The sequence below is a fragment of the Oncorhynchus masou genome, chromosome 31, assembly GCF_036934945.1.
Source record: "Oncorhynchus masou masou isolate Uvic2021 chromosome 31, UVic_Omas_1.1, whole genome shotgun sequence".
Classification (NCBI taxonomy): domain Eukaryota; kingdom Metazoa; phylum Chordata; class Actinopteri; order Salmoniformes; family Salmonidae; genus Oncorhynchus; species Oncorhynchus masou.
The window spans coordinates 69118515-69140468 of NC_088242.1; the positions used below are offsets into that span (position 1 = coordinate 69118515).

General features: G+C 41.4%; 1 pseudogene; it reads right to left on the bottom strand.

Annotated features, from left to right (window-relative positions):
- The window catches only part of LOC135524345 (voltage-dependent calcium channel subunit alpha-2/delta-1-like), a 110314-nt pseudogene that overhangs the window by 75712 nt on the left and 12648 nt on the right, over positions 1–21954 (bottom strand).

A 21954-nucleotide genomic window follows, 5' to 3' on the forward strand; every position in this document is an offset into this window, starting at 1 on the left:
TTCATTAATTGATCTTACACTATACAAATAACTTACATTTTTCTAAACTAATCCAATCTATAAACGTTTAGAATTATTGCCCCGCTACTGAGATGGTTGTTACAGTTTAGATTATTTAGTTAGTCTTGCTTGTCAAGGTCTTCACCACAGCAGTCATTCTGAATGCAGGTTGTGGGTGATACAATAGTCAAATTGTTGGATATCTTCCCTCTGGTTGTATTCTGATATAATTACTAATCACTTCACAAACCAGCATATTATGATTTGCAGGTAGGAGCTGTATACCACAAAGGTAACTTGGATTAACAACCAGAATTAACTACAGATACAGTGCCTTGCGAAAGTGTTCATCCCCCTTGGTGTTTTCACTATTTTGCTGCATTTCAATCTGTATTTTAAATGGATTATAATTTGGATTCCATGTAAAGGACATGCATAAAATAGTCCAAATTGTTGACGTGAAATGAAAAAAAATGTATTAAAAAAAAACTACAGAAAGTGGTGCGTACATATGTATTCACGCCTTTGCTATGAAGCCCCTAAATAAGATCTGGTGCAACCAATTACCTTCAGAAGTCACATAAATAAAGTCCACCTGTGTGCAATCTAATTAACTAAGTGTCACATGAGCTGTCACATGATCTCAGTATACTATATATATATATATATATATATATATATACACACACACACACACACACCTGTTCTGAAAGGCCCCAGAGTCTGCAACACCACTAAGCAAGGGACACCACCAAGCAAGCGGCACCATAAGTCCAAAGAGCTCTCCAAATAGGTTCAGGGACAAAGTTGTGGAGAAGTACAGATCAGGGTTTGGTTATAAAAAAAAACTGAAACTTTGAACATCCCGCGGCACACCATTAAATCCATTATTAAAAAATTGAAAGAATATGGCACCACAACACGGAATATGGCACCAAAACTCACGGACCAGGCAAGGAGGGCATTAATCAGAGAGGCAACAAAGAGACCAAAGATAACCCTGAAGGAGCTGCAAAGCTCCACAGCGGAGTTCGGAGTATCTGTCCATACAACCACTTTAAGCCGTACACTCCACAGAGCTGGGCATTACGGAAGAGTGTTGGAAAAGCAAGGAAAAGGCTATGTCTGGTGCAAACCCAACACCTCTCATCACCCTGAGAAGACCAACCCCCACAGTGAAGCATGGTGGTGACAGCGTGGGGATGTTTTTCCATCGGCAGGGACTGGGAAACTGGTCAGAATTGAAGGAATGATGGATGGCGCTAAATACAGGGAAATTCTTGAGCGAAACCTGTTTCAGTCTTCCAGAGATTTGAGACTGGGACGGAGGTTCACCTTCCAGCAGGAACATGACCCTAAGCATACTGCTAAAGCAACACTTGAATGGTTTAAGGGGAAACATTTAAATGTCTTGGAATGGCCTAGTCAAAGCCCAGACCTCAATCCAATTGAGAATCTGTGGTATGACTTAAAGATTGCTGAACACCAACAGAACCCATCCAACTTGAAGGAGCTGGAGCAGTTTTGCCTTGAAGAATTGGCAAAAATCCTAGATGTGCCAAGCTTATAGAGACATACCCTAAGAGACTTGCAGCTGTAATTGCTGCAAAAGGTGGCTGTACAAAGTATTGACTTTGGGGGGTGAATAGTTGTGCAAGCTCAAGTTATGGATTTTTTTGGTATTATTTATTGTTTGTTTCACAAGAAAAATTATGTTGCATCTTCAAAGTGGTAGGCATGTTGTAAAGAAAATCAATTTTAATTCCAGGTTGTAAGGCAACAAAATAGGAAAAATTCCAAGGGGGGTGAATACTTTCACAAGCCACTGTATTCTGGTTCATTAAGTAAGCTAAACTTAGATAGTGTTTAGGGATGTTGAGTTAATTACACCATGCCCATTCAAGGTTAGCCGTCTAAAAAATGTTTTTATTTTATTTGGACAAGTTAGCTGGCTAACTCATTGATCCTGCTTTGTAGTATAACCATCTGATGTTCCCCATTAGTCAGGAATTTCAGACCACAATGTTGAGAATAACTAGGCCTTGTGAAATGTATAATACATTGGTCATGAAAGGCTTACTTTCAATTAAAAAACATTCAGTGAGGCAGTCACTTGGTAAATGCTTCTGGACTGAAACCTAATGAATGCAACAACCATGTCTCTGTCACTAATAAACACAGTCATGTGTGGGTATCTGTCACATTCACTCGCAAGGCATGCTGGGAAATATGAAAATAAGACTTTACACCCTACAGTGTTATAACCCCTCCAACCCAAATACTGTAAAACTACGTGTTGTTCCGTAACACACAAAAAAACAGCAAAACCCATGGTGTTACGGAAGCAACACTCTAGGGGTGTATGTTTTTCAACACTTTGAAAATTATTAGTTTAACACTTTTTCAATGGGTCACATATACACACAAGTGTTACATTTAACACTGGGTGTTAAGAGTTCTGATCTAAAATTGTCTGTGCATGACCCCAAGGTCATTTTACAGTTAAAGACACAAAGAATATAAACATAAAAATGTTGCTCTGCTGTTAATAAAGGAACCATTTATCTAGGGATTTGTACAGTCTGTGTCATATCTATGGTTACGCTGCATGTGTGTTTGTGGAGGGGAGTGTAGTGTGTGTGTGTGTGCGTTCATGCATACATACGTGCATGTGTGTATAGTGCAAGTATGTGTTTGTGTGTACCAGAGGAGGCTGGTGGGAGGAGCTATATGAGGACGGGCTCATTGTAAAGGCTGTAATAGAATAGTTGGTAATGGTATCAAACACATCCAACCACATGTTTGATTCTGTACCATTTATCATATTCCAGCCATTACAATGAGCTCATATTCCTATAGCTCCTCCCACTGCCTCATCTGGTGTGTACTCACAGCCATCGTAGATGTCAGTAGGGATGTGTACAGCAGTGTCGTTATCAGAGGTAAAGCGTTTAAACAACAGGTCCTCCTTAAAGGCTGGCCTGATCCGGTTCTTCCTACCCTCTGTATGATTCACCTCCAACTAGAAGAGAGGAAAGGAGAATATTAGGCCGGGATTTATAACAGACTACAACCTATGTCTACTATTAGATTGTATATGTATGAAACAGGGAGGCTAAGACCAAGTAGGTGTACATGTCAAATCCACTGTCCCTCATTAGACACATGTCTAGTTATTATACTACACCAGTTTAGAGAAAGAAATGGTGTGTGGAGAAGGCTGGGTTAAACCTGCCTCATTTTCAAGACGAAACATGTTTAGCCCAAACTCTGTGGATTAACATGGGGTAGGAAGAGACAACAGTAGCAGTCGTAATAAATAGTAGTAATAACGCAACAGTAGCAGCTCATACATCTCAAATGTCAATTAAAGTGGAAGCACACCAGGGACCTTTTCACCTAAGAGAGAGGAAGAGGGGCAAGGGCTATTTAGACAGGGAGGGAGAGAGGGAGGTGTAAGGGAGGAAGAGAGAAAGGGAATGAGGAGGTAGGAAAAGAGGGAGAGCAAAGAGTGAAAAGAGTGAGTTAGAAAGAGAGGCAGGAGCTGTGGTATACCAAACCACTAGTCTTTTTCTGAGTGAGATTGTGGGTTGATTATAGATACAGCTCTGTGTGAGACCCATGTGTTTGTTCATTGGCAGAGAAGGAATAAAAATACTCACACTGTCCTTTGCATTGTAGTAAACAATGTCACCATCCTGTAACAAATGACACAAATATCCTAGTGAGCATTTTGTGTGTGTGTGTGTGTGTTTGTTGGAGAGAGTTTCAAGTTTTATTTATTATAGGACACCTACAGCACCCGATGTCACAGGAAGGCCAAAAACATAATCAAGGACAACAACCACCCGAGCCACTGCCTGTTCACCCCGCTATCATCCAGAAGCAGAGGTCAGTACAGGTGCATCAAAGCTGGGACCAAGAGACTGAAAAACAGCTTCTATCTCAAGCCAATCAGACTGTTAAATAGCCATCACTAGCATACTAGAGGATGCTGCCTTATATACATAGACATGAAATCGCTGACTACTTTAATAATGTTTACATATTTTGCATTACTCATCTCATATGTATATACTGTATTCGATCCTATTCTACTGTATCTTAGTCTATGCCGCTCTGACATTGCTCACCCAAATATTTACATATACTTAGCAAAAAAAAAAAATATCCCTTTTCAGGACCCTGTCTTTCAAAGATTATTCGTATATATCCAAATAACTTCACAGATCTTCATCGTAAAGAGTTTAAACACTGTTTCCCCATGCTTGTTCAATGAACCATAAACAATTAATAAACATGCACCTGTGGAACGGTCACAGCTTACAGACGGTAGGCAATTAAGGTCACAGATATGAAAACTGAGGACACTAAAGAGGCCTTTCTACTGACTCTGAAAAACACCAAAAGAAAGATGCCCAGGGTCCCTGCTCATCTGTGTGAACGTGCCTTAGGCATGCTGCAAGGAGGCATGAGGACTGCAGATGTGGCCAGGGCAATAAATTGCAATGTCCGTACTGTGAGACACCTAAGACAGCGCTACAGGGAGACGGACAGCTGATCATCCTCGCAGTGGCAGACCACATGTAACAACACCTGCACAGGATCCGTACACCCGAACATCACACCTGCGGGACAGGTACAGGATGGCAACAACAACTGTTCAAGTTACACCAGGAACGCACAATCCCTCCATCAGTGCTCAGACTGTCTGCAATAGGCTGAGAGATGCTGGACTGAGGGCTTGTAAGCCTGTTGTAAGGCAGGTCCTCACCAGACATCACCGGCAACAACGTCGCCTATGGGCACAAACCCACCGTCGTTGGACCAGACTGGACTGGCAAAAAGTGCTGTTCACTGACGAGTCACGATTTTGTCTCACCAGGGCTGATGGCCGGACTTGTGTTTATCGTCTGTAATTGATTTCCTCCTCTTCTTCCGAAGAGGAGAGGCGAAAAGGATCGGAGGACCAATATGCAGCGTGGTAAGTGTCCATGGTTATTTTAATAAGAAATAGTACACATGAACAACTGAATACGAAAACAATAAACTTGGAATGAACAAAACCCAAAACAGTACCGTGTGGTGAAAAACACAGACACGGAAACAAACACCCACAAACACACAGTGAAACCCAGGCTACCGAAGTATGATTCTCAATCAGAGACAACTAATGACACCTGCCTCTGATTGAGAACCATACTAGGCCAAAACATAGAAATCCCTAAATCATAGAAAAACAAAACAGACTGCCCACCAAAACTCACGCCCTGACCATACTAAATAATGACAAAACAAAGGAAATAAAGGTCAGAAAGTGACATCGTCGAAGGAATGAGTGTTACACCGAGGCCTGTACTCCAGAGTGGGAATGATTTGGAGGTGGAGGGTCCGTCATGGTCTGGGGCGGTGTGTCACAGCATCATCGGACTGAGCTTGTTGTCATTGCAGGCAATCTCAAAAATGTGCGTTACAGGGAAAACATCCTCCTCACTCATGTGGTACCATTCCTGTAGGCTCATCCTGACATGACCCTCCAGCATGACAATGCTACCAGACATACTGCTCGTTCTGTACCTGATTTCCTGCCAGACAGGGATATCAGTGTTCTGCCATGGCCAGCGAAGAGCCCGGATCTCAATCCCATTGAGCATTGAGGACTTGTTGGATCGGAGGGTGAGGGCTAGGGCCATTCCACTCAGAAATGTCCGGGAACACAAGGCAGGTGCCTTGGTGGAAGAGTGGGGTAACATCTCACAGCAAGAACTGGCAAATCTGGTCCAGTCCATGAGGAGTAGATGCACTGCAGTACTTAATGCAACTGGTGGCCACACCAGATACGGACTATTACTGTTGACTTTGACCCCCCCTTTGTTCAGGGACACATTATTACATTTCTGTTAGTCACATGTCTGTGGAACTTGTTCAGTTTATGTCTCAGTTGTTGAATCTTATATTCATACAAATATTTACACACGTTTAGTTTGCTGAAAATAAACACAGTTGACAGTGAGAGGACGTTTCTTTTTTTGCTGAGTTTATTCTTAATTCCATTCCTTTACTTTAGGTTTGAGAGTATTGTGTGTATTGTGAAATTGTTAGATATTACTTGTTAGATGTTACTGCACTGTTGGAGCTAGAAACACAAGCATTTTGCTACACCCACAATAACATCTGATAAACACGTGTATGAGATCCACCTTTCACACGTGAGGAACATGTTTTCATCTCATATGTGAATTGCACGAACATGTGAAAGTCACATTTGCAGTATCAGGTTTAAGAAAACATCTACCCGTGTGTAATAATTCAAGTGCGTTAAAAATAACAGATTTTTATTTCTGAGCCATCCACTCCATTATTATTGTAGTCCTCCATGGTGTTGCATTAATGAGCATGCATACATAGCGGGGAGACAATTCGCTTTTTTGGACATTGGTCTGTGGCCGTTGGAAGAAGCCCAGTGAAAAGAACAGAGAAGCTAGCTTTCCATGTCACCTTGTTTTCATTTTATCTGTTTTTATTGTATCTAGAGATAACATGTTTAACTAAACTGTGTTAAGTTTTCTGGTCATTTTGTTGTGACCGAGTGAAACATTTTAGAGATTCTCCCATTAACGAGTGTAGCCAAGCTAAGTTGCTGCTTCTTGTATTTATTTTATTTACTTAACCTTTATTTTAGCAGGAAAATCTCATTGAGACCAAGGCCTCTTTTTCAACAGAGCCACACATGTACATAAATCATGCAATTTTAAAATGTACAAGTTAAACGCAATAAAAACATACACTATGCTAGTCAATAAGCACAAGAAGCAGTTGCGGATTATTTCTTATTTCCTTTATACATAGTTTTTTTAAGAACAAGGGCTCAAATTGAGTGTATTTACTGTACTTTTCTACAAAGTGATGACTTTGGGCTGTCAGAGTTATTAATAAGTTAGCTTTTTGTCATTTTAGTGCGTTGTGATTAATCGCACTGTCTGAAAGTATTCAAAATACAGTGAAAACAGCCAAAATACATCATATGTACAGCTAAAAACAACAATACAATGTCAAAACAAGTTGACTTTGAGTTTAAAGTGTGCTTTTATCAATTTATTTGATTTTGGTAACCTTTACTTTGGAAATAATCAAGACGTCAATATTCTTGTAATGCTTTTTATATTAAAATAAGTCTTAAATTGCACAATTTGAGCAAATCCTGTGCTTTTCTCGATTACAGTTTGACAGACGCATTTTGAATTGAACAGTCAATACTCTGAGATTGAGACATATTCATACATTGGAATAGAAACCCAGTGTCAGACCTCTTTGTCTAATGCTCAAGACATTGGCTTCTCCTGTGGAAGACCTGGATTCTAATCCCGCCGGCTACAAAGCACACATGTGAAACTTGAAATATGTGGAATGTTAGGAAGTCCACAGGCCTTAACTACAGGCCTGGGGTCTCCAGTCAGCCCCAAGTCATTAACGGGAAGTCCAGCACCCTCGTTAATACACAGTAGCCACAGTATGTTAGCATTTGCAAAATGACACAGCAAGGTGCATGTGTAACTAACTGTAAGTTTCCGTGGATAAAATGTGTCTGTGGAATTACATGGTGTTAGGGTTGTGTGTGTGTGTGTGCTTGTGCGTCATTGAATTAGGAATTAGAATACTAGAATAGACATGAACCCTCTTATGATGGTCCAAAAGTCTTGCAAAACAATGAACAGGCAGGAAAGGGGAAACATTCCGTCACATTCCTGATTAGAAAAGTAAGACTATAACAACCTCCCCGGTGCGTTCCTGAAGACTTCGGCTGTGTTCCAGACCTGGTTCTGTTTCCACCTCCTCTGCACAGGCTGTGAGGAGCTATAAATACAGACACCGACACAAATACACAGGCAAATATACACACGCGTACATATACTGATGTATGTACACACACACACACACACACACACACACAATGCACATGAATACACACTATATAAATATGACTCCGTCCATTCAGTCCTGCCATCTATTTCCCTCCATACTATCTCATCATTAACGTGTCTATGTGATGTGTAATGATAAGGTCAATGACACCAGGCCATAGATAGGTTTTACACAGATAACCAAACAGTAAACACATGGAGAGTCCCTACTGCACTATAAATGTTTAATTGGCCACAAAATCAACATTTTGCAACGGCCATCTCAGTCTCCAAACTTGAATCCCATTGAAAACCTGTGGTTTGAATTGAAGAGGGCAGTCCATGCGTGCATCAGAAGGATATTAAGGATCTGGAAGGATTCTGTATGGAGAAATGGTCTAAGATCCCTCTCAATATGTTCTTCAACTCATAAAACATTTTAGGAAAAGGCTTCAGTGCCGTTATTCAAGGTGAGGTATTGAACACAATTTTGTCAATAAACAAAATTGCTTTCTCTAAGCAATTGGTACTTGTATAAAATTATATAATTTCCCAATTTTTTGGAGCATACAATATAGCTCTGTATTTGAATTATTTATTTTGTACAAACATTTTTGTTCATCTTTATAAATGGTGTGATGATGTAAGGTTGGACTCAGGTGCAGAGAAGAGACCAGACAAGGAATCAGTGGTTAAGGATAAACAGAATACTTTACTGAGAAACGGTCGCCGCAGGATCACAGTACACTTGAAAAAACAATAAACACTAATTCTCGACCACTCACTCAGGAAACGACCACACACGCTAAACAATTCAAGCTTCTGCAAAGGACCACAGGAAACACATCTCTTAACACGGGGACACAATTATGAAATAATAAGACATACCGAAGTCCAATAAAAGTCTCTGGGGCGGTCTCTTCCACCCTCTGGTGTTAGGAGGAACCATGACAAAGGATGTCAACAATTTTGTGACCTGACTGTACAAACAACCCACGAGACAGATATTCCCCTCAACATGGATTCAAATGTCAATAAGGGCATCATCATCTACTGTACATTATTTGCATCATTCTTAAAATACACTTAAAAAAAAGAGAGATTTTGACAATGTCAGATGAACTTGTGGATACCATGTTTATGTCTCTGCGTCTAGTATGAAGGAACTTGGAAGTAGTTTTGTGAGCCAATGCTAATAATGGTATCCACAAGTTGACTCTGGGGAAGTCGTTAAAGGGTTTCATTTCCATAAATCTCAAAGTATCCATTTAAAGGCAATACGCATTATATGATAGCTTGCAAAATCACTTGGTTGCATATCTAATTGTACTAACTTTTAGTTAATCGGGGGAGCCCAACTGAGACCAGGGTCTAATTTTTAATGGTGCCGAGACCACAATGCAAAAGAAGAAAAAAAAAATATAACAAAATACAACAAGTACACTACACCAGAATATCACCAACATCACAGCCATCATAAACAAGTTACTAAATCAATCAAAACAATTGCACACCTCATGAACTAATTTATCATCAGGGTTTTAAAATGCAATAGTGGCATCAGGGAATCCAAATGTAACGAATATCCTAACACAGAAAGATTACCATGCATAAACAGATATCAGAGAAGACTGACGTGTGTGTGTGTGTATATATATATATATATATATATATATATATATATATATATATATATATATATATATATATATATACACATATGTGTGTGTGTGTTGTACAAATCATCAGACTGATTGAACTGATAGAACAATGTAATTACATGAGTGAAAAGAAGGATCAAAACTGAGATCACACTGAGATCTCAATACTAAAGACAAACAAATGGCTTCAATCACATTACACAGAGAATGGGGGTATTATTTCCTTTCCTTGTTCCCACTACAGGTGATAAAGGAGTCCGAGGAGCGGAGCGCCAAGAGATTTCTACTTTTCAATTCACATTACATCCATCCCTTACCTTTCGTTGTGTCTGGCAACACCACATTCAAATTGACCGTAAGTGTCACATTAGTCACTAGCCAGTAAGCACAAACTATCTAACAATCCTAGTAACTCTTCTTTCTAAAACATATCACACTATGGAATAATGCAACCAAACCATTTCACACTCTTGAATAATACAATAATTCACAAACATGTGCAGAAAATTAAAAGGGTTTATTTTCTCGCTTTACCCATCAAATTAGCTGACAATACACAGCTAACTCCTGCTAGTTATCTAGCTAACGTAAAACTCACTCACTTTTGTACATCGCCTTGGTCCGTACAATTGACCTTATTTTAGCGCCCCGGTCAACCTCTCTACTGTCATGCAAAGGCAGAATGAAATTGCTGACCTACTTGTACTACAGCACAAACAGGCGTGCATTTGCGTGCATTTGAGCATGGTATAGAAGATAAGACAAGCAGTCACCAGGATAGGCTCTATTACCTGGAACAGTACACCTCTGGTCAGCCCAAGGATCTGGTCCGTAGTTGTCTGCATATGGAAGCCAGAAGAGGCTATGCAGAGGCTAAGAGGTTGTTAAAGGAACACTTTGGCAATGAAATCAAAGTCAACACTGCTTACATGGAAAAAGCTTGGAACTGGACAAACATCAAACCAGATGATGGAAAGGGACTGGGTGGCTATGCACTCTATCTTAGAGGTTGCTGTAACGCCATTCAAGACCTACAGAACATGGAAGAGCTTAATCATCCCTACAACATAAAGTTGATCATGTCAAAACTTCCCTACAAACTAAAGGACAAATGGAGGTCTACGGCATGTGATATTTTAGAGAGAAGCCACCTGAGGGCCCAGTTCAGTGACCTTGTGACGTTCATGGAAAAACAGGCCAAAATACTGCAGGATCCGTTGTACTATTCAAGAACAACAAAAGTTTTTTTTTTAAACCAAAACAGAAGCAGACTTTAAACAGCAGTTCAAGTCCAAGAGTAAGGGAAGCAGCTTTGCCACTGCAGTAGCTGAAGTGGCAGATTGCGATTCTGAAAAACCTCTAAAAGTACAAACATTCAAAGTCAAGAAACCAGGCACCTACCCTTCTAATGCTCTCAGTATCTCATGTGTATTTTGCGCTGATGAGCATTTCTTGGTCGACTGCCAACAGGTGAAGGCACAGCCACACGAAGCCAAGGTTGAGTTTCTGAGATCAAAAGGCCTTTGTTTTGGCTGTTTGATGAGAGGACACTTAAGCAAAGAATGTAAAAGAATGATGACCTGTCAGAGCTGTCAAAGAAAGCACCCCACTGTCCTGCACATTGAAGGAAGAGAGAGATTTAGATCTCTGAAGGCAGATACGAGGGGTGTAGCAGTAAAGCGGGAGGAGACTGTCAGCAGTGCTCTTGTTTCACTGGAAGCTGGTGAAGATACCGGGGCCGGTACAGATTGTGCACTTGCAATTGTGCAGGTTCAAGTAAAGATGGCAAATGGAAGCAAGTCTGCGTTAACCTATGCGTTTCTCGATTCTGGTAGCTCAGCAACATTTTGTACGGAGAAACTCATGAGGCAGTTGCAAGCTGAAGGCAGTGAGACTGAAATTCTGCTACGCACAATGGGGCAGGAGAGTCCTACCAAGAGCTTTGAGATATCTGGTTTAGAGATTAGCAATGTGGAAGGCGACACATTTCTTGCATTACCAAAGGTCTACACCCAAAATAAGATCCCGGTGACAAGAGAGAATATTCCCACTCAAACAGATCTCAAAGGTCATTTTGGTGGCCATACCTGAAAGAGGTTCAGTTGAAGGAAATTGATGCTGACGTCGAACTCCTGATTGGTGTAAATACTCCAAAGGCAATGGAACCCTGGCAAATCATAGATACTCAAGGCAATGGACCGTATGCAGTGAAAACCCTCTTTGGATGGGTGATGAACGGTCCTCTTAACAGTTGTACCATGACAGAAGAATCTGGGCATCCCACGGTGATGGCCAATCATATCTCAATGGCCGACCTCGGGGTTCTTCTTGTAAATCAGTTCAACCATGACTTCCCTGAAAGAGAGTATGAAGAGAAAAGTGAGATGTCAGCTGAGGATCGTATGTTTATGGAGATCGTATCAAGCTCCATAACCCTCAAAGACCATCACTACTACTTACCGTTGCCCTTTCGCAACAAAGATGTAGTCCTGCCAAACAATCGTGACATGGCAAAGCAGCGGGCTCTAAATATTATCAGGAAGTTCAAGAAGGACAAAGGTTACGCTGCAGAGTACAAAGGCTTCATGGAAGAGATGATAACAAAAGGTTATGCCGAGAAGGTACCACAAGAACAGCTCCTCAGAGAGAAAGGCACGGTATGGTACATACCACACCATGGCATTCACCATAAGCGCAAAGGAACGATACGAGTGGTGTTTGACTGTTCATCATCCTATAAAGGTACATCTCTTAACAGTGAACTCCTTCAAGGCCCTGACCTGTTAAACACACTTATAGGATTCTTCCTAAGATTTCGGCAAGAGCACATTGCCATGATGGCAGACATCGAAGGAATGTTCCATCAAGTACGTGTCCATGAAGATTACTTAGACTTCCTGCGATTCCTATGGTGGCCGGACGGTGATACTAACAAAAGACTGGAGGAGTACAGAATGACGGTACATCTTTTCGGTGCTTATCCTCTCCAAGTTGTGCAAACTTTGCACTGCGAAAGACAGCAGAAGACAACTGTGAGAGGTATGATGAAGAGGTGATTCAAACAGTCAAGTCCAACTTCTATGTTAATGACTGCCTCAAGTCAGTGGCCACAGAAGAACAAGCCATAGCTCTCACAAAAAAACCTCAGGGATGTGTGCTCTCAGGGTGGGGTCAAATTGACCAAGTGGGTCAGCAACAGCCGCACTGTGCTAGCTTCTATCCCTGATGAACACAAAGCCAAGCAGATAAAAGAACTGGACCTGGACAGAGAAAAGCTGCCTGTTGAAAGAGCGCTTGGAATCCGATTGAACATTGAAAGTGATGCCTTTACCTTCCGAGTCACTGTCAAGAACAGACCCCTTACACGAAGAGGTATTCTCTCAACTGTCAGCTCTATTTATGATCCATTAGGTTTCCTCGCCCCATTCGTATTAAAGGCAAAGCAAATTCTTCAAGTGCTCTGCAAGCTAAAGTGTGGATGAGACAAAGTCATCCCTGAAGAACACCATTCCATGGAATAGATGGCTCTCAGAGCTGGACCAGCTCTCCAGATTCCAGATAGACAGGTGTATGATGCCTGAGAACTTTGGTCAAGTCAAGACCGCACAGCTGCATCACTTCGGTGATGGTTATGGTTATGGCACGGCAAGCTACCTTAGGTTCACAAACGGTATGGAAAAAGGTCCACATTGCAGTCATACTGGGGAAATCAAGGTTGACTCCACTCAAGCAGATGACAATCCCCAGACTGGAACTTGCTGCAGCAACATTGGTAGTGCGAGTGGACAGGATGTTAAGACTGGAGCTCCAGATTGAACTTGAGGAGTCAACTTTCTGGACAGACAGTCAGTCTGTGCTAAAATACATCCGCAACGATACCAAGAGATTCCATACCTTTGTGGCTAATAGGGTTGCTATGATCCGTGACCTATCGAAAGCAAAACAGTGGAGGTATTCCAAACACAACCCAGCCGATGATGCCTCAAGAGGATGGATTACATGTTGAAATTTTCCTGAACTCCAAGCGATGGCGCAAAGGACCAGAATTCCTGGAAAAAACAGAAACTCAATGGCTGAAAGTCCCCGAGGAGCTTGGCTCCATCCCTCCGGATGATCCAGAGGTGAGAAAAGACGTAATCGTAAACAGTACAAGTGTGGAAGAAAAGAGTTCAACCAGCAAACTGATTGAGTACTATTCAACATGGAACAGCTTGAAGAAAGCAGTTGCCTGGATGCTGAAACTGAAGAGACTTATTCTAGTTAAGCCAGAAAAGGAAAGTTCTCACACAAACTGATCCAGGATCAAATCAGAGTCTAACAAACTCACTGAAGGAACAAATTGACAAGTTCAAACTGACGTTTGGAAAAGAAGGTCTGTATGTGGATGACCTAGATGAAGCAGGAAAGGTCATCATTCGATTTGAGCAATGACAGCACTTTAAACAAGAAATTGCACTAGTTGTAAAAGGAAAACAATGTGCCAAGAGAAGCGGCTCAATCTGTAAACTTGATCCAATTGTTGACAATGACATTCTGAGAGTGGGAGGAAGGTTAAGCAAATCTGCTATGCCTACGGAACTAAAGAATCCTATGATCCTCCCCAAAGACTCCCACATCTCCAGACTGATCTTACGCCCCATCCATGAGCAGGTTGGCCACTCTGGGAGAGGTCACATGCTTTCTAGACTTCGCCAGCAATATTGGATACCCTGTGCCAACTCCTTAGCAAGGAAGATCCTTAAGAGCAGTGTCTTCTGCAGGCGGCTGCAAGCTAGAGAACAGAAGATGGCCGAACTTCCACAAGATCGGGTGTCACCTGATTTCCCGCCTTTCACCCATGTGGGCATAGATTACTTCGGCCCCATAGAGGTGAAGCGAGGCCGAGTTCATGTGAAGCGGTATGGTGTGATCTTTACTTGCCTTGTGAGTCGAGCTGTCCATCTAGAAGTTGCTAGTTATCTGGATACTGATTCCTGCATCAATGCCCTGCGCAGGTTCATCTGTCGAAGGGGCCCAGTAACAAGTATCAGAACAGACAATGGCACCAACTTTGTTGGAACAAAGAGAGAGCTAGGAGAAGCTCTGAAAGAGCTGGATCACAACAAGATTCAAAATGAATTACTGAAGGAAGGAGTGACATGGTCATTCAACCCTCCCTCTGGAGCCCATCACGGGGGGTATGGGAGAGGTTGATCTGACTAGTGAAAAATATCCTCTATTCAGTCCTTAAAGAGCAAGTACTGGATGATGAGGCTTTGCAGACAGCGTTGTGTGAAGTTGAGGCGATTATAAACGACAGACCAATCACTACTGTAACAAATTACCCTAATTAGCTAGAACCCCCGACTCCGAACCATCTGCTTCATCTGAAAGCTAAGCCAGTCCTGCCACCAGGACTATTCCAGAGAAGCGACCTATACTCACGAAGGAGATGGAAGCAAGTACAATATATCACCGACCTCTTCTGGAAGAGAGGGATCAGGGAGTATCACTTATGCAGGAGCGGAACAAGTGGAACAAAACTTCAGTCCTGGTGACCTTGTGGTCATCGTCAATGACACCGCCCCAAAAAACTCTTGGATAATGAGGCGTGTGGTGGAGGCTTTTCTCGCACCAAAGTACGTTCATCTCTCTAGGAGACAGAACGCGTCTCCTTCCTGTTTTTCTGAGGTCTTGGCTGATTTCTTTTGATTTTCCCATGATGTCAAGCAAAGAGGCACTGAGTTTGAAGGTAAGACTTGAAATACATCCACAGGTACACCTCCAATTGACTCAGGCTAATTTAAATAATTTATCAGAAGCTTCCAAAGCCATGAAATCATTTTCTGGAATTTTCCAAGCTGTTTAACTTAGTCAACTTCGTGTATGTAAACTTCTGACTCACTGGAATTGTGAAACAAGTGAAATAATCTGTCTGTAAACAATTGTTGGAAAAATTGTCATGCACAAAGTAGATGTCCTAACCGTCTTGCCAAAAGTATAATTTGTTAACAAGAAATGTGTGGAGTGGTTGAAAAACGAGTATTACTGACTCCAACCTAAGTGTATGTAAACTTACGACCTCAACTGTAAATGTGATATTTACCTTATTTTTTTATAAATCTACAAAAATGCCTAAACCTTGTTTTGCAGGTTATGGTATTTGTGTGTACATTGATGAGGGGGAAAAAAACAATTTAATCAATTTTAGAATAAGGCTGTAACTTAACAAAATGTGGAAAAATTCAAAGGGTCTGAATACTTTCTGAATGCACTGTATCTACCTCAATTCAGTGGAGGTTGCTGCGGGGCAGATGGCTCATAATAATGTCTGGATATCTTTCCACCTATCCGCTCCAGCCATTACCACGTGCCCGTCCTCCCCAATTAAGGTGCCACCAACCTCCTGTGCCTGAATTACCTCGTAACCCTGCACATCGACTTGATACTGGTACCCTGTGAATATAGCCAAGTTATCGTACTCATTGTTTACTTATTCCTTGTGTTATTTTTCTATTATTTCTCTTTTTTTTTTCTCTGCAATTTTGGGAAGGGCCCGCAGATAAGCATTTCACTGTTAGTCTACACCTGCTGTTTACGAAGCATGTGACAAATACAATTTGATTAGACAGGTGGTTCACTCGCATGAGACTAAAGCCAAGCCTTTAGCTCAGCAGCCCAAAATAGTCTTGTGACAAACCCAAGTCAGTTAGACAGGCACAGACCAACCAACGTTACACAGACATCAGGCCACCTAAGTACAAAATATACTATACACCTCAGAGGTCCAGCTTCTCTATGGCAGAGAGAGGAACATAAGCACACACACACTCTGTAGTGTCTGTATATGAAGTATTACTCTGGGTGAGGTTTTGGACTGGGCCATTAGTCATTGGCAAGGACCTTTCACCCTACTGTGGGGACTGAGATTACACACACGCTGCATCTTGAGCTGTGGACAAAATTGCGATAGGAGCTGTACAAGAAAACATATGCCATTTAGCAGATGTTTTTATCCAAGGAGGCATACAGTCATGCATGCATACATTTTACATACAAGTACCACCGGGAATCAAACCCACTAGCTTAACATTGCAAGCATCGTGCTGAAATTAAATCAAATTGTGTTGGTCACATACACATGTAAAGCAGATGCGAGTGAAGTGAAATGCTTGTGCTTCTAGTTCCGACAGTGCAGCAATATCTAACAAGTAATCTAACAAATCCAGAACAACTACCTAATACACACAAATCTAAGTAAAGGGATGGAATAATAATATGTACATATAAATATATGGATGAGCGATGGCCGAGCAGCATAGGCAAGATGCAATAGATGGTATAGAATACAGTATATACATATGAGATGAGTAATGCAAGATATGTAAACATTAAAGAGACATTATTAAAGTGACTAGTGATCCATTATTAAAGTGGCCTATGATTTCAAGTCTGTATGTAGGCAGCAGCCTCTCTGTGTTAGAGACTGTTTAATAGTCTGATGGCCTTGAGACAGAAGCTGTTTCTCAGTCTCTCGGTCCCAGGTTTTATGCACCTGTACTGACCTCGCCTTCTGGATGGTGGCGGGGTGAACAGGCAGTGGCTTGGGTGGTTGTTGTCCTTGATGATCTTTTTGGCCTTCCTGTGACATTGGGTGCTGTAGGTTTCCTGGAGGGCAAATAGTTTGCCCCTTGTGATTGGTTGCCACTTTAATGCCACTTTAATAATGTTTACACATCTTGCATTACTCATCTCATATGTAAACTCAGCAACGTCCTCTCACTGTCACCTGCATTTATTTTCAGCAAACCTAACGTGTAAATATTTGTAAGAACATCACAAGATTCAACAACTGAGACATATACTGAACAAGTTCCACAGACATGTGACTAACAGAAATGAAATACTGTGTCCCTGAACAAAGGGGGGGTCAAAATCAAAAGTAGAGTCAGTATCTGGTGTGGCCACCAGCTGCATTAAGTACTGCAGTGAATCTCCTCCTCATGGACTCCACCAGATTTGCCAGTTCTTGCTGTGAGATGTTAACCCACTATTCCACCAAGGCACCTGCAAGTTCCCGGACATTTCTGGGTGGAATGGCCCTTGCCCTCACCCCCCGATCCAACAAGTCCCAGACATGCTCAATGGGATTGAGATCCGGGCTCTTCGCTGGCCATGGCAGAACACTGACATTCCTGTCTTGCAGGAAATCACGCACAGAATGAGCAGGTGGCATTGTCATGCTGGAGGGTCATGTCAGGGTGAGCCTGCAAGAAGGGTATCGCATGAAGGAGGATGCAGCAGTGTATGTGCTAAGTTTTAGACTGATCAAATGAACTATTGCATTTCTGTTCAAAATATTGTATCAAGACTGCCCAAATGTGCCTAATTTGTTTATTAATAACTTTTCATGTTCAAAACTGTGCACTCTTCTCAAACAATAGCATGGTATTTTTTCTCTGTAATAGCTACTGTAAATTGGACAGTGCAGTTAGATTAACAAGAATTTAAGCTTTCTGCTAATATCAGATATGTCTATGTCCTGGGAAATGTTCTTGTTACTTACAACCTCATGCTAATCGCATTAGCCTACGTTAGCTCAACCGTCCCGTGGCAGGGACACCGATCCCGAAGAAGTTTTTAACCTCTCTCCCTCTACTATAGCTGTCTTTGGTGATTGGACTGAGAGGGATGGAAACACAGACAGCTTGCAGCTACCACATTTAACAATGTATGATTCATTCACCATCATCATTTAAAAAAAGTGAATGATCATTGTTTCAGCTAAGGTTGATATGAATAGTACCGATGAATGTATTATAATTATGTTGGTAAGGTTGACTTGAGTGAAATATAGTTAAGTTTTTTTATGCTTTGGTAATGTAATATTTTCTGTAATTGGTCTCATCACCTGCTGTTTCCATTTCAATAGCTAAGTTGTTTATGAATTACACAATTGTCAGAAAGTGAGAATACATCAGGCTAAAATGCTGCAACAACATTGGATGCTTTGTGATGATATTGGAGATATGGCCAAAGAGTATCTAATACCAATGATCAAGGTAAGACATAGCTATAAATTACTACTTCTGTTTGATGAAATTGTCATGCCATTATGCTATTGTATGTAATTTGAGCATTGGTTTGATTAGCCAATGTAGGTAACTAGCTAGCTCTGATGGAGAGGTTGATGTTACAATGTCAACTAACGAATCAGATACAATTTCCATAATTACATTTTGAATATGGCTGAGAACAAAAATATATTGAGCGTCAATGTTGTTGGAATATAACGTTAGCTAGCTAGCTAAAAATCTGTGTAGCTGGCTGCTAAGATACGAGAGAGTAGCTGCGTCACAGCTCAGTACATAGAACAAATATATTGCCAATAAGGACATGCTGCATTTCTCACCTTGACTGAGACTGCATGATCTGTAATCATTCCGTATTCATCCTGAACGAATCGTGAATAATGATGAGTGAGAAAGTTAGAGGTCGAATATCAAACCCCCAAGACATCCCCTGTTGGTAATGGTGAGAGGTTAGCTTGTCTTGGATGATTTTTGGCCTTCTGTAACTTTCTCACTCATCATTATTCAGGATTCATTCAGGATTATCTGTAATCATGTTAGCATCCACATTACCATATTAATGTAGATGTATTTAGAAATATATTGTATTCTTATTCACAATAAAAATAACGCAAACAATTATTTACCATTAATTTCTGTTGGGCACAAACTAATCAGAAAACAAACAAAACAAACTGAAAAATGCATCCAACAAGTTTGTAAAGTCACAAGCTTGATATAATCATTGCCTGATAGGAATATGGGACCAAATATTAAACCTTTGACTACTTTATTTATAAAAAATAATTAGTACCCCTTCCTTTTTTAAATAGATTTTTGGGTGTATTTCTTGTTAAACAAAATCTCTTAATCCGAATACATCTATTAGTATAAAATAATATAATTGACCCTTTTTTGCATACAATATAGCTCAGTGTTTGAATTTTATATTTTATACTGTCGTTATTGCTGGCCTTTATCAAGGGTGTCAATAATTTCGGACCCCAATGTATATTAGAAGGGGTTCGAATACAAAAGATATTCATACTTCATATTCCAGCGGAAGATGAGAGTTGTGTCTGATCTACTTCTGCTCAAAGAAATACATGTACAGCCATACAGTATATCACTCCTCTCTGTTACCAACCTGCACCAACCTGTTACCAACCTGCACCTCACATTACCATGGTCTTCTAACCATCCCCTGGTCCTGGCCTGTACTGTCACATCTCACCTCAGTTTTCTACAAGTGGAACCTAACATTCATGTGATTAACCCCATAAGATACGTACACCCAAGAGTCAATGTGTCATTGGTGGTGCATTATAGTAGCAGTGGCATCCTCAACGCTCAAGCACACTTGATTCAAAAGCTCAACTAGTCATCAGGCCTTTGCTGTTGGAGGTATATGAGGAGCATAGAAACCATGTTTCTTACTTCCAGAGCGCCAGCCCTCTTCAGTAACAGCTGTCCTATGTTCCTGGCTGCCCTAGCAACTAGTTCCTCTGCATCGTTAGACTCTACTGTGTACAGGTTCTGGTTGTCCAGGAAGATCTAGAGAGAGTGAGCATACACACTGGTTACACATACTGTCATAGTGTCTCTTGATAGATATCCATGTTTTATGTTATATAGTGCTTACTATGCATTATAACATGTTATGAAGGGTTAGGTCACCTGTGTGAGGCTCTTCCCGGCACTGGCGGTGTCTGCCAGTGTCACCAGCTCTATCTGTATCTGATCCACCCATTCCTTTATCCTATAGGACAAGAGAGAGGCACAAACAACCAATCAGATCACAACAACAGACATCAAACATCCCATACCAGTAGTTCAATTAAATAACTCCCTCCTCACCCAAATTAGCCAGCGTTTATGTTACTAGTAGCAGCCTATCATCTGCCAACATCCCTGTCAATCAGATAACTTTAGATGGTTTCAAAGCCAATATAACCACATCAGACGACTCTCACAAGAATGGAACATGGCATCACCTGTCCAGTCAAATCACTCAACAATCACTCTAATACAATGTTACCCAATAAGATCACTGGCCTAGCCGTCAACACTGCCAGAGCCAATCAGATCATACTCTCAGGGTCAAAGGAAAAGTCAAACATTCAAATACTTATTACTAGGTTCACACACAATGTCAACGGGTAGCTGTCTCAAGCTGGGTTAGACCAATGAGATTCAGACAGTGATGTGTGTGGACAGGCCTCTGCAGAAATCTACCTGTGTGTGTGTGTGCATGTGTGCATCCTTGTTAGAGCAACCATAGCCAAATGGGTCCACTTCATATCCAAGTGCAGTGGAGCCAAAAGTTCACTCACTGAGCTCTTGATAATATCACTACTGACATACAGCACCTTTGTCTGTCTCTTTCTCTCCATCTCTGCCTCTCTCTATTTCACCAGGATCACATTGATGGCATACCTCCTGACATCCTGGGCTGAGCCACTGTGGTATTGCTTAGAGTAACAAAGAGCTCAGATGAAAACGTCAGGGTCTGCCTACTAAGAATTGGTTTTATTCTGTTACCTTTAGAAACATTGTGAAACATTGCGCACGCACACACACACACACACACACACACACACACACACACACACACACACACACACAGTGGGAGAGAGACAGGAAGAGAGAATATTGCATGCAGTTGGCTGGGGGTTGGAGTGGGATGTAGATGATATCATTGTCACTCACAGACCACGTCACACACACAAACAAGCCGACACTGCGACAGCTCTCAAGGATCTACACTGGACTTTGTGCAAACTGGAAACCCCATATCCTGAAGTCGCATTTACTGTAACGGTGGACTTTAATAAAGGCAATCTGAGGAAAGCACTACCAAATAATATCAACTCGCAACAACGGACCATGGATCATTGCTAATATTCCTTCCGGGATGGCTACAAGGCCCTCCCCCACCCACCCTTTGGCAAATCAGATCATGCCTCCATTCTGCTGCTCCCCACCTATATGCAGAAACTTAAACAGGAAGCTCCCATGGTAAGGACAGTTTAACTTTGGTCTGACTAAAAGGAATCTATGGTTCAAGATTGTTGGATACCTCGGCCTAGAAATGTTCCGGGTCAACTCTGAGAATAGTATTGACGTATACAGTGACTGGGTTCATCAGGAATTGCATAGAGGACGTTATTCCCACTGTTATTCCAAATGACAGCATTTGTGCAAAACTGAAAGTGCAAAACACAACATTTAGCCATGGCAAGGTGATTAGGAACATCGACGTGTAGAAACAGACCAGCTACGACATCCGTAAGGCAATTAAAGAGGCAAAATGATAGTACAAGGACAAAATGGAGTTGCGAC